This window comes from Anopheles darlingi, chromosome 2 (assembly GCF_943734745.1).
Source record: "Anopheles darlingi chromosome 2, idAnoDarlMG_H_01, whole genome shotgun sequence".
Classification (NCBI taxonomy): Eukaryota; Metazoa; Arthropoda; class Insecta; order Diptera; family Culicidae; genus Anopheles; species Anopheles darlingi.
In genome coordinates this window covers 21,342,117-21,354,591 of record NC_064874.1, presented here as the reverse complement: position 1 = coordinate 21,354,591, position 12,475 = coordinate 21,342,117, and the positions used below count along the sequence as shown (strand labels likewise).

The following is a 12,475-nucleotide window of genomic DNA, read 5'->3' as shown; positions in this document are numbered from 1 at the left end:
GTTTTTAACGATTTTGTTGCTGTTGCTGTTATATTTATATTAAAAATGCAAAAACAATACGAAAAGAACCTACATTTTCGTAAATAAAGCGTTCGATAGCGTCAAGGGTTCAGCGAAAAAGTCCGCGGACGTATAAAAGTTTGACAGCGTGTAAGGGTTAAGCGAAACCGTTTTGGCATTAATTTTTTCGTTTGCGCTAGAGTTTTCGCCCCGTGTGGCCACGGCTATTCAGTTGATATTGAGTCAACTACAGCTGAAAATAATGTTCAGTAAGTGTGTAAAATATAAAATTAAAACTAGTTGGGCAAAATAAAAAAAATATATATAAAAAATTAAACCACAAGACCTCACCAATGAAAAAGAAAAAAATATAATTGGCAAAAGATCTCAGAGTTGAAATATAAGTTAAAGTAGATCACTTTTCCCTGAGTAAACATCATATTTGGACATTCATTACGATCGTCCATCTATGGTGCCCGATTTCTAATCCCGTTTCCACAACCCACAGAGGCTAAACAAAGTGCCAAACCGTACAAAAGCTACTAATGCTTTCGGACGTTCGGTCATTAAATATAACAACAAAACAAGAACGGAGGGAGAAAGTGCAGCAGGGTACAACAAAAGAAGCCAACAAACAATGAAGACATAAAATATGAAACATATTTTCATGTCTCTTCAACCGCCAGGCGCTGCAATTGAGAAAGAGGTTACGGTGAGGTCCGCTACTTTGCTTCACTATTTTGTAAGTAACACACACCAACCGTTCAGACAGCACAAAAGAAGCTGCACAAGCAGACGAACCACGCTAGAGATCACTCTCGACGTAGCAGCCGCATCGAGGTGGATTACATTCCGTAACTACTCCACACACAGAAATCTTTAGTCCGACCGAATACGACGACGACGGCGGCGACGACGACCAAGACAGTCATCGCTTCGCAATTCGCGAGCACTACGAGCGCGGATCAAAATCTCAGGTTTTTTGGGGGGAACCGGAAGGGTGCAGACAGAAAACGGTCGAAACAACACAAATTCTTGTCTGCCGGCGGCACACAAAACTGCATGCCACGGAATGGCACGGAAGCAAAACTGGTAGCACTCGTTGGTGCTCGCACTCGGGGGGAAGGGGGATCGATCGGCCGTCCCAGAGCATAGATCACGCGGTGTGGAGCATGGCCGTGTTACTTTGGGAAAGATGCTGAGACGATGATCAGCCTCATCATGCGCTATACTGCACCATGCACCAGATTTAGATTGCGTTTTTTGCTTTTGATTGTCCTACCCGCGCGCCTTCCCCCTTTCGTTAACCCTCCTGTATTGCAAGAGGGATCACCGTCCGTCGTCGTCAAGTACGCGCAATGCCTCTCTGCATGGACACTTTGGGTAAACGAGGCGAATAATATGCGAATGAGTCATACAAGGTCTTTCCCGAATCCAGCGGTTGGTGTGCAGGTTGTTCGTGTGAGAAAATGAACGACTCTGACGACGAGTTGATTTATGGGCCCGACAGAAACGAGATTAAAGAGGAGCGGATCTTGATTTTGTAACTGTTTCGTCATTGGAGGTACTGAACATTTCCGTACCATTCAAAATAGGCATTGCTTGTTAAGTAGAAAATTTAATTATGTCTAACTTTACTATAAACTCAGACCATTTTCTACTTTTTCAGTGCCCAACATTTTTTCTCTTGTGCAACTTGATTGAATCTGAAGCCAAACCATCAATATGGGCCGATAAAACAAGACATATTTGGGGTACATGATTTTGGAATGCATTATGAGGTTTTGAATGCAGATAAATACCAAATTTATCATATTAAATGTTTCACATCGCTCAAACAGGGAATTGCTGTTCGAGCAAGTATTGCTAGTTTTTCCTAAATTTGCGCAACTGTCTATGGATGACTTGCATTTGGAGGCGATCGTGTGGTTTATTAAACATAGCAGCCAGAATCAACAATGTTTGATCCAAAAAAAAACATGTTGCGAGTAGCATGCTTCTGCCTGAGTAACCGAGTTCTCGGCTGACAAAATGGTTGCGAGGTGGCACGTTGATCGTATGTTCCTAAAAAATTGTATATCTTAAGACTCTTTACCTAAATATTTTGCTTGGATGTTTGACTATTCTTCATTTTATGCTAGGAGTGCGAAATTTTCGCCATTTACCTCACCGCTTCAATCGTGCAAAATGGATAATACAAACAAAAGTACAGTAGCATAGAACATATTCTTTAATGACAAAGCTTAATGAATTTGTTTCCAATATTATTTTTAGATATTTTAAGTGTTTACATAATTTAAAAATTTAAATAATAATTCTTTTATATTCACACAATTGGCAACCAGCAACTGACATTCAATAGAATACTAAAATGTAGATTGTATAATCAAAAATTGCAGCTAGTGTCGGAATTAACGAAACCAAGACAACCCAAAATCTCTCGAGACGACCAGAAGCGAATGTGCATTCGGGACCATCGGGGGGCGTCGCGATCATCCGTTCACGGATTTCTCGCCCACCGATTCGACGACGACGATGCCGATGGTCGATTCTGGTGTTCGCAGCAACCTTCGGCGGAAACCGATCTGCATTGCTCGCAACACAATCGCAGCGCGAGGCAACCCCACCGTCGGTCGACAATTTAAATATAAAATTGCACCGCGTAAAACTGCATTCAGGCTCTCCCCGCAATCGGATCTCACAGCAACCGTCGGCGCAAATACACTGATCCGCTGAGGTAGGAGACGATCGATTCTGACGCAAAAGCAACCGCCCCGAAGGGGAAGCTGCTTCTGCGTCCGTGCATCGGGCGATTGTGTTCACGTCACGAAGGCGCAAAATAGCGAAGACGAACTGACCTTTGTGTGGTGCAGCGGAAAATTCGTTGCTGGCGGAAACATACTATCGTTTCCACTAGGGCACTAGGGACGGCTTGACTCGATCCTCGCCACCGTCAGTGAGCTGATTGCGTTGTCTATTGTTTACTACAAACCACCAAACACAATGCCTCACCCGTGGTGGTCCGCAGTTAACCTTCTTCCGTGCATAAGACTTGAGCAAAACCGAATGGAAAATCGTCTTTCAATCTCAAACGTTGCAAAACGATGTTCAGTGTGTGGTTTACTGAATGCATGCTATTTATTTGAGTACTAGATCGCACTTAATTCGTTTCGTTCTTTGGCCAGTGTAACTGAGATTGCGTTTCAAACGGTACATAGCAACCCATAGCCGGCTTCTGCTGCAAGCCAGCTATGACTACAATATATTAATACAGTCTGTTCAGTTTTGGAGTTTTTAAGTTGAACTTCAAAGAAATCTAAAAGCTGTTGCACTAACAAAGGTCCCATCAATGTCAATGTCGTAAACACTACTGGTGGTCATCTCTTGACTGCAGCACTTTTGGTTTTTAATTAAATTAAACTTCTTCTGCCACGGTGTTTGCCATCAAACAGACGCACTCACGAAGAAAGCAACGTTTTAATCGTCGAGACAAACAGACAAATGTCAACTCCATTTAAGATCGGTTTCGTTCACCGCAACGCAACAGGTTGCCCCATTCGTCCATTCCGATCGTCTGGCGATCGCTTACCATTGAACTCTTCACTACTTCACTGCGCGAGTGGCATCATCATAAATCGAAACAAAGTTCCCCCGGAGAGCGCTCCATCGTACATCAGCTGTCCTCCAGAGACACTGAACGTTGTAGCTGAACCGGTAAGGAAGCTGCTGCTGCCTTGGAAACGAGCGACCAACAGCATCACGTATATGGCATCGGCGATGGTGATGGTGGTACGATGCCCGACGACAACAGTTGACTGACCGTCAACGAGATACAGCAGCGTGCAGAGCTGCGCCGCGCCGCGTAAACTTACTGCTAACCCAAGTACGCGCGCACCCAAGTGCCGGAATCTGTACGAAAGAAACCGCACTGCGAGTTCAATGACGTCCCGTCGTTTGGTGAAGCGAATAGGAAGATTCCGGTTCCGGTTAAACGACGAACCTCCGCGGAGCGGTGGGTACAGCCGGAGCATGGAGTGTGTTGAAGCGAAACAGAGCCACCAAAACAACACCACCAAGTGACAAGAGTGTTGCGTGTCGCCACAAACAATTCAACTAAGCATTACCAGTATCCAGTACGACCATCGTCAGAGTCGTCTGGCGAGATGTACTAAATAATCTGGTCATCTGGTCTGCTGCACGCCACGGCGTGTGTGTGTGTGTGTGTGGTACGGTATGTCACTGTCCCCGGTTTGCGTTGGGTTCAAGTTCGCGCGCGCGCCTTCATGGCGACCAGCCTCGACTGGACGGATTGTCCCACCTTTTTGGCGAAAGAGCGCGAAACATCTTGGCCTTCTCTCCAGCGTGCCGTGTGTGTGTCTGTGTGAGTGATGGATGATTTATGCGCCGTGGATGGGCCGCGTGCCAACTGATTGGAAGGCCAATGCCGACTCCTCGACCGTCAGACGATGGTGTGGCTATATAGTGCCCGAGGAAAGAAGAAGGCCTCTGCGTCGTCGTCGTCGTCGTCGTGGCCGTTGGGCCATCTCGAACAGGTTCAAGTGGCTTCTTTCCTCCAGTATGCTCTTTCTTTCCATCTCTCTTTCCACTGCATCATCGTCTGTCTGCCTCCAGTAGCCTCCAAGACGCGTGGTTTGGTGTCGCGCTTGGCTCACGAACGAAGGCTCAAACCCAACGAAGAAAAAAGGTAGAAAGGCGCAGAGCAACAGACGTACCTCTAGTAGAAACGCGAAGGAGGGGGGGGGGGGTTTGGGTTGTGAAGAGTGTTTACGGTTAATTTCTCGCAAATACTCGTCATTCAATTTAAGAGACCGTAATTACTTTCTGGACTTTGGTCCGGGGCTGGGGTTCTTGTGCTTCTGTACGTCTCGAGGAAACGAGGTGAGGTCCAAGGGCGGCGCACCATCCACCACCATCACCAGAGCAGCATATTCTGGTACTGCCACTCTCTCTCTTTCTCTCTTTCTCCGCAGCGCACGGAGGATTCGGCTGAATGATCTTCTGTAGGAGTGATTGCGTTTTGGACCAGTGGAAACCGGGGATCGGGAAACAATCTTGACCATTCTTCTCGTGTACAGTAGTTCCCGCTTTCTTTTCTCTACTGCACTGTATGTGTACCAGGGAAAGGAAAAGGAAAAGCTTGGCTGAAATGCAAGAGAAAACTGTACTACACTCGGTGGTGCTGATGATCTGAAGACTATATGTGTCAGATATCGCAGCGGCACCAACCCCCGGGGGTGGGTTCGATGACAGTATGACCAGCAAGTATGATAGTCACAGTGTGAGGTGCGAAGATCTCAGAACACGCCGCGGTAAACATTTACTAACCCCCCTCCCCTTCATCAAACACACCATACAAACTCATGATCATGTAAACTTCGAGATTTCAACGAACAAATATGCTGTGCTGAAGAGTCCCCAGAATTCCCCAGAATTCGTGATGTCACGATCGCGAGAGTACATTACCGGATCTCCGGTGTTAGTGCAACGTAGCCATGCTTTGATCAACAAACTTTGCCGTTCAAGTTTGTGGGAGAGACGAGTCGAGACAAATATATACACGACAAGTTCGGATCGTCTTATCAATCGAACAAGAAAGTGATCTCGTACTTTCGTTTCAAACCGAATCCACTAAAGCGCAACGGTTTTAACGGGTTTCGGAGCGGACTTTTGGCCAATTCGTTTTGCTCTCTAGCTGTCCATTGAACCAACACGGCTCAAACCCCCTTGGCCATCCCTTGCTCTCGCTCTCCCATGCTCTCTCAACTCCCGCAAAAATCGAATGAAATTCATTCATTGGAAAACCACCATTCAACAAACAGCATTCGATGAAATTCGGGCCCGCGTCATCTGGTTAAATGGTAACTGTGCTCCAGCATAAGAAACGCCATTCAATCGATCATTTGCGGCGACGGCACGCACCTAACGCGCCCAACGGCGCTTTCGGATCACGCGGAACTCGGTCAATCGGCGCGCACGCAGAAGGCACATCAATTTCATTCCATCGGAGCTTTTAAACAAACATGCAAAGCAGGGCATGGGGAGAGTGAAGAAACTGGCTGTGCTGTGCTGTGCTGTGTGTGTGTGTGTGTATGTGCGCGGGCATGCCCTCCACCCATCGCTGAAACCCTGAACCCTGAACCATACGGTCCATAAATACCTGCCCAGCCCCCACCCCCGGATGGCGTGTGCCCGCAGAAGAAGGAATGGTGAAGGTCGAACGCGAATTTGCGTGCAGCGTGCTCGAGAAGGAGGAAGACAGCGACGACGACGTCGACGCCAGCGATGGGGAAGTAAAAAGCTTCCGCATGTTCCGGGGTTGTACCTTCGCTGCCGAGTCAACGGCTCGGAATCGGAATTTCCGGATTCGACGATTCCGATCGATGTAATTCGTGCGATTGGAATCGAAGTGACAAACAGGCAATCAATTCACTACTTGCACTCTAAAGGTAACATTTCTCTGCTGTCTCTCCGGAGCACTTAGACCAGCCTAGTCCAAGGCAAAGATGCACGGAAATAGAGTTGCGGGAGAAATGGAACACTTGAGTGTTCTGCACGGAAAGATCGGAGCGATATCGGTCCAAATAGGCAAATGAAACTAGCTGATTCTTTTAATTTTAAATGATCCCCACGTTTACGAAGGCTTGAGCGAGTGCTAAAAGCAGCAACACTGAACCAGATCCAACAGCGAAACACATAGTGCGCAGGGGAAGGGATACCTTCTGGTCCCCTCCTCCTCGGATTCCATCGCAAAGCCACCGATGTGCGTTGGAAGTGTTGACGGTGTGAAAGCATGGGAATGTGGCCACACTTTAAAGGGAAATGGGCGAACCGACACCGAGCGAGACTCCCCGGTTGTGGCGGCATTGCTAGCCACCGGATAGTTTAGAGGCGGAAGTGAAAAGTAGTCGAATGATCGTACGCACCGTGCAGTGTGCACCGTGTGTAAGCGAACTCTCGAGTCGCGATCGCTACCGTGGAACTTACATCCAAACGTGGGTGACATACTTTTACGGGGCTTTTGTTGCATTTGCCGAACGCACAAATGACGAGCCTACGGAACCTTAGAACGAATGACACACAGAGTAGAGAGACTATCTTATTTGTGGATTTGTGATCGTTCGTTGTGAGCGAATTGATTGTGACAATCCTGACAAGATGTCGTATATTAAAGGACAATCATAAAACACGTTAAATGATAATGCTAGGCCAAGCATCATTGGCTTTAAGTTTCTTGGCACAACACAGGTTCCTTTGGCAGAACAACTAACGCACAACCGTCTACTACCTTTGCGTTGCTAGGTTACTTGACATGTTGACGCATAATTCAAATTCGATCAAGCAAGCGTGTATCAAAGCCGGTAAAGTGTGTTGCTGCAATTGGAATGGTCTTTTTGGCATAAAACCGATGCATAAGACCGACATCTATATCTATGTCATCAGCATATGCAAATTCGTGAAGTCGTATCCAGATAAGCTTTTTATAAACAAATAAACTTCTCCACAGCACGCATTGTTACGTTGACGTGATCGTATAGAAGGACAGTAATAGCGTGGCCGACAAATAAGGAATCCGACAAGCAAACTATCAAACACAACAATTACTACAGCTTAAACGACAGCCGCGGGCCATACATTTATTTTTCTCCATCGAAGTCAAAAGCCCGGAAAGGATGACATAAATTTGGCATCGAAATAGAACATCTACAGCTTCAACTTAGTCATGAGACGGGTCTCACACTCTTCTCAAGTCAGCAGTTAGCCGCGGACTTTGTTCTGCCAACGGTAAAGGGGCTGCGTGCGAATAAGCTTGCTTCCGTCCGATTCCGGCCAACCAAGCCAACAATGCTCGGAATTTGTCTTTTCGGGGGCGGATTGCCTTCCAACTCGTGGATGACGTGATCCGTTGGGAAGGAGGCATTGGCGGTTTCCATCACTATCATCATCATCATCACCACTGTTTGCGGGCAACTGCCGCCAACGCAGCAGAGTCGCGGTTTTGAACCGCACCGCAACGAAGGAACCACTTCGCCATTTCAAACCCCCCGTCCCAAACACCCAAACCAAGACCAGCAAGCCGGTCACAGAAATCAATCCGACGCAATATCGTGCGATCGGGCGTGCTTGGAGCGAAGCTCAATCTGTGCTCCACCATCGTTCGTGTGATCGTTCCGGGCCTCCTCTATTGCCACACGCTTCAAGGGTGCGCGCGCGCGCGCGATAGCAGGTGGTGGACGCTGCGGCAGCAGAAATCAGTATTGTTGCGTGGGCCGTCGTCACCGTCGATCGTCGATCTGACGCCGAACGACTGCTGGAATCGAGTTCACAGTGCGTCCTCCAGACACCAACGCGCCCCTGAAAAGCTCTGAGAGGGAGACGGTTCGTTTCGATGGTCGCCGTTTTTAGCCGTCGTACGTGATTTGATTTGTCACAGCCGACTCCTCTGTCCCTCTCTACTTTCGGGATGCGGCGTCCGGCGCAGTTCCGATACTTTTGCAGCTATAACCAATCAAGCTTAACGTGTTCCATGTACTAAGAGAAGGCTAGTCACCGGAACTCAACTGTTCTCAAGTAGTCTGGACTGGGTGCACGTGAGGTTGAAGACAATGCCGCACAAATGGAGCTGTCCATACAACTTGTTTTGCGTTTTGCATATGCATCAGCGACCGGAGGGTAAGTGCATCGATGCCGTATGCCGCATCGGTTGCCTTCTGCAACCAAACCGTCGTCACGTTTTCCAATGGTTACTACTCCGCCCTGGGGCAGCGTAACTGTGGTTGCCAGAGCGCTTGTTTGGGGAGAAGTTTTTGCGTCTGGGATGGTTGAAGAAAAACGGATAAGTAGGCATCTGCATCTTCATCATACTGATCTGGGTTCTACGAAGAAAAGATTGTAGTAGTAACTCGTTACGACAGTCATAGTTTAGCTTAGAGTTAGTGAAACAGAAAAAAACACAAGCGCGAACGCAAAACACAATAAAAGCTGCAACGAAAGTTCACGCAAAACAGCAATGCTCAACCGCGTTTTGCAGAGGAAGGCCCGTGCTCAAAAGGCCCCGTCATGCCCAACCATTTTACACGTGTCGTCCGGGAGGGACCGAATCGGATTGCAGCAACCTATGGAAGCATATGTTACACGCCTGTTTGCTGTTAGCACACACGCGTGTGCGATGGCGTGATTCAATTCGCGTAGGAAGCAGGAAATTAGCACCACCATCACCATCACCACCAGCGTGGTCATATCATCTTGCCACTTTCCAGTACGACTTTCATTGATGGCGCTCTCTGCCGACCAAGTTCTGCCCACACCAAGGGAATGCAGGGGAAGGCGCCTGTTTCGGTTTCGCAATCGCTCTCCATTCGCCGCAACCGGGACGATCAAGAGTAGCGAGCTCTCGATCGAGTTTCGTTGATCAGCCAAAAGGATCGGAAAGTGATATCGGATCGGATGCGGTTCGCATAGAAGGCGTTGTAGGAAATCGAAAGTGATCGAAAGCGAATCGTCTGAAACGGGGTCTTCGTTTCGGACTGCAATGGGAAGGCTAATCTTGCACCGTCCATAGCGGGTGTCGTTTGGCCTAAGCGCTATGCAAATGGTGTGCTATTTTTGCATTTACCTAAACGATGGGAATGGTTTGGCAATCTATTTTGAAAACTAAGGCAACCACTCGGGTAAAACTACGGCGGTTTTACCTCTCAATGCAAAACACTAACCCGAGAAGGTTATCTCGTAAATCTGTTCAAGTCCTAATACAATAAATCATTCCAACGAAAGATAATCTGGAAGGCAAAGAGATGGCGATAAATCGAGGCTTCACCGGAAGGCTTTCGTGTCTTATCAGGGAACCGGTTTGATTGATGTTTAACGAAAGCAATTCGCGACACTCTGCGTCACCGCAAAGAATTAAAAAAAGACGAAGCAAAGCAGTATCAACAAAACCCTGTACTAGCTCATCCCGAAACCACCACAATCCGCGTGCTCGAAACGATGGCACCACCTTAACAGCCGTATGTGTGATGAAGAAAAATGGGCTTCATTAAATAAAGAGAAAAGAACACCAGACGTTAGAGGCCACAGAGAGCTACTCTTAGTAGCTGGCGTGGCCACCTTCTTATCGTGCCGTGCTGGAGGCAAACTAGGATCATTGCTCAAGCTAATATTGTTTATATTGGCGTCGATCGTGTGGCGCCATACCGAGGGGTGTGTAGACGTGGAGTACACTTGATGGAAAGTGCAGTTTACTAAACGGTCTACTATGATGTGTTGGGAGCGTTTTCAAACGATGGCGACCATCCGAATGACTCATGTTTGCGTTCGCTGATGACACACACGCACACGAACTAAATAAAGACGGTAGCGAACATAATGACGCTCGCCTACCGGTGTTGAGTGGGGGGGAAAGCGGGGGGAATGAAGAACGTTTCTTTATCGACCTTGTCTCACCACGTCCCCTATCGTCGGAAATTCGCTCCGCTGATGTCAGAGAAAATGAGTCAATGTAATCACCCGTGAAAGCCATTAGGACAAGAAACGTTGTCCAAGAAGGCGCCCACTACAACCACCATTCCGGGGGTGTGCTAGTAAGCCGGCAAGGCAAGTAGATCTAGCGCGTGTCCAGCCAATGGAATGGCCAGCATAGTGTAAGCGTGTGACCATACCTAGTTTCGGGGTGCTCGAGACCTGGTTTCCTCACCAACATAAAACCGGCGTGCGGCGAAGAGCGTAACTTTTACGGCACACCATCGCAGTAGACGCAGTGCCAGCGGAACCTGGATTTTGAGGGTTTTGCTTGATCGATGGGGCCCACACGGAACGCAGCAATAAAAGGAAGACTCTTGGCGAATGCAGGAACAAGGAAGGTGGGAAGGAAAGGGGGCAGGGTTTTGTTCCTTTGGTGGCTCCAAAACCGCGTGGCAATGGAAAGATGAATTCAAGCTGAAATGGACCGCCACCATCGGTTTCTTGGGGAGGGCGGCGAATCACCAAGCAACCACACGATGGTTGCTCGATGGGCGTTGAACCGTTTACCGGTTGACCCGTCCGATGAGCGAGGCCCTTGGGTGGTAAAATGAAAAGTCATTAACACACACACACACACACACACACACACACACTCGCAGTGAGTTGCACTTTCAGGTGGGGATCGAATTTCGGTTACAAATGTCCCTTTTAGACTAGCATCTACAGTTAGTGGGCCACGGAAGCTTCAGTGCCAAGGCACTCGGTGCCGATCACGGGTGGGTTGTCCCAGGTGCAGCATCAGCACCAGCACCAGCAAGTGGTGTTCAAGTGACCAGGGTCACGCTGCAAGCAGCTGGAGAGTGGGAGGCAGCAAGCCAGAGTCGGTTACGATGCTAGAACCGGTTGACCTCGCCACGATACGAGCGGACGCGTGACACCAGTTAAACATCACAACCGGCTGCGGAGAAGGTGCGAAAGGGGGAGGAACCCTGGGCCTCAGAAACATAAACACACTATCGGCCGTACAGCCGGGACAACGCGGGGGGATAGAATCCACCATCTGGAGAGAAACGCATCCGTGTGTTTGGGAGAAGTAGTTGCGCGGAGTTGTATGACCATTTAAGGGGGGGTGATGTGGCGATTGTCTTGTCTTACCTGAAAATGATGCGTTCCGCTATTCTCGACGACGCCGACGAGTTAGTACGGCGCCATACGCCGTCGTAGGTTGATTATGTCAGGCGAATGTTGTTCCTTGGTTTCGCTTTCAACGCGTGAAGGGATCCCGGATCCGGTGCGGGACGAGGGGCGGTTGAGGCGATGGCGACGACGACGGCGTTGGTGATGATAAGAAGGCGGTTGTTCGGTGCGTTTCCACTTTGCACAACCGGTCGCACCACCACCACCGGATGATAACGGAAGGGGTCGATGGATGGGTGGGCTCAATATTATGCTGGCAGCGGTTCCTCTCCGCCCGTCATTTACGCAAATCCGCACCACCAGCAGCGCGCAGCTGAGCGGCCGTCACCCACATACATCACCCACAAAACACACGCACACACTCGCGCACCAAGAACTTTCCAGCCTGCTCCGATCGGATACGGATGTGAAAACGGTGCGGGCGCCGTGGTGCTGGAGCAAAAAAAAACCCTTTCGGCTGGTGGGCACCTTCCCACTTTCAGGCACTCCAGGTGAACAACAACAATAACAATAAGAGGAAGGTGAATAACATCCGCCGTGCTGGAGCGGCCTATTCGAATGACCACTACTTGCGCATCACACTAAAAGAACGCACACACACACACACACACACACACACACGTACAACAGATGTCGGCACAAAACCGCACGGAAAAATCTGGATAGAACGACGGATTCTGCCAACAACTCCAAGCGAACGGAAAACGAAAATTGAAACGAAAATCGCAGCAGCGAGAACAGCGCGGTGCGGCCGCCCCTCAGTGACAACGGGCGAACCTCGGCGAGAGCGGCGAAGAGC

At 48.8% G+C, this 12,475-nt stretch overlaps 1 protein-coding gene across 1 annotated transcript in view; it reads right to left on the bottom strand.

Moving 5' to 3' along the window:
- The window catches only part of LOC125959075 (katanin p60 ATPase-containing subunit A-like 1), a 17,246-nt gene extending 4,824 nt beyond the window's left edge, over positions 1 to 12,422 (bottom strand). Inside the window, exon 1 of the mRNA XM_049691851.1 lies at positions 11,635 to 12,422. The gene's annotated coding sequence lies outside the window, so the exon portion shown is untranslated. The remainder of the gene's footprint in view (positions 1 to 11,634) is intronic.
- Positions 12,423 to 12,475: the final 53 nt, after the last annotated feature.